Here is a 1,749-nt window from a genome sequence, read left to right as displayed (position 1 = left end):
TGCAAATAATAATTACTACATAATTTTATTGTTTATTTTAAATCTGTCTTAAATGAGTAACTTCACATTTCTCCATCATCAGAACTCGTGCTAATGTGTCTTTTACACTGACATACATTTCCAGCATCATGATTTTTGCTTAAACAAAATTATTTTTTTATTTTAAAGTACATTTAACTTTGACAAAAATATGTGTTTTTGTACATTGTTTTAAATTTTAATGTAGTGATTTTAACTTCCATCTTCGGCCATTTTTCTACAGATAATAGAAATGCATTTGGCCTTTCTTACATTGCTGATAATGGATTGCCTTGGCTTACTAATTTCTGAGTAGTCTTTTTCTACCTGTGTGAATATCAGTGGCACTCATATTATAGACAGGAATTATAATGTAGAGGTTTTGAAATATCATGGACAGGTTAATGGAGTTCATCCCACTTATTGTTCTGTTGTCTCTCAGGAGAGCTCTGACTCTACCACCATAGCATTTCCTTTGTCTGAATGTCTGGTTTCATGAGCACTTATATTTTCTCATTTATGTTTAGCAATTTGCTTATTATCTGCTGTCGTGTGCCTGGTTTATGATTCGTAGGCTTAAGTCCATATGTGTTAATGCTCGTATGTGAAGACAATTCTTTAAATAAAGCTCCAAAAGTTTCTGAGCAGGGTGTGGAGAGCACTTATAGTGCCAACACTTGGTCCATCTGGGCTGCACATTGGCAGCAACACAAGCCAGAGCTACAAAGTAAGATGGTCTTAAAAAGCTTTTCGATAACAGTTCATTAAAGTGTATTTCCTGGGTCTAACTCTTTAGTTTCCTCTTTGGGATCAGCAACACATAATAATTACTCAGTGTCATTTACATAACAGTATAGGGGCTAGAGTGGTGGCTAGGTGCTTAAGAGCACTTACAATTCTTCCAGGGGATCCTTGTTTGATTCCTAGAACCCACACCAGGCAAATCACAACTGCTTGTGACTCCAGCTCCAAAGGCCTTCCTCACCTCTTGTGAGGAGCGGGTGCACTCCAGCGCTGCTTCTTGGTGGTTTGCGCAGCCCTCCTTTCCCTAACAGAGCCACAACCAAAGAACTACTGTGAAGACTTGCTGCCACGCAGAATGGAGCTGTTTGAGGTGCACCAATGAGACATGTCTACGTGGCAGGTGCTTATTGGAACAGGCAGGGGTATAAAAGGATGGCCGTTAAGGGCCTAGGCAGAAAGGCCTCCAGAAAGAGAGGAGAGAAGGGCTTCCAGAGAGAGAGGAGAGAAGGGCTTCCAGAGAGAGAGCAGAGAAGGGCTTCCAGAGAGAGAGGAGAGAAGGGCTTCCAGAAAGAGAGGAGAGAGGGGTTTTGAGAGAGAGAGGATGGTTAAGGATCCTGAATAAACTGTTGAGAAGAACTCCGAGTTGTGTCGTTCCTGTCTGCTGGTCGGATAGAGAAGTGACAACCTCTGCCCTCCGTGGCAGCAGTATTCATGAATACATGCCTACACCTACACACATGTAAATGTTTGGGAGTTTGTTTAAAAGTTGTATGAAAGGCAATATTATTTGTAAATAATACGAATTTTGCTTTCTTTTGTAACACACACACACACATATATGTATATATATATATATATATGCCTATACAAGCTTAGAAAGTACAAGATGAAAAGAAGAAGAAAGTAAGTAATAGAACATTGGAAGGAAGAAGGGGTGAAAATTTTTCAAATTTTATGTCAATCATCAATGCCCCCATACACAAAAGG

This window comes from Arvicanthis niloticus, chromosome 1 (genome assembly GCF_011762505.2).
Source record: "Arvicanthis niloticus isolate mArvNil1 chromosome 1, mArvNil1.pat.X, whole genome shotgun sequence".
Taxonomy (NCBI): Eukaryota; Metazoa; Chordata; class Mammalia; order Rodentia; family Muridae; genus Arvicanthis; species Arvicanthis niloticus.
This window is presented reverse-complemented; position numbering follows the sequence as displayed.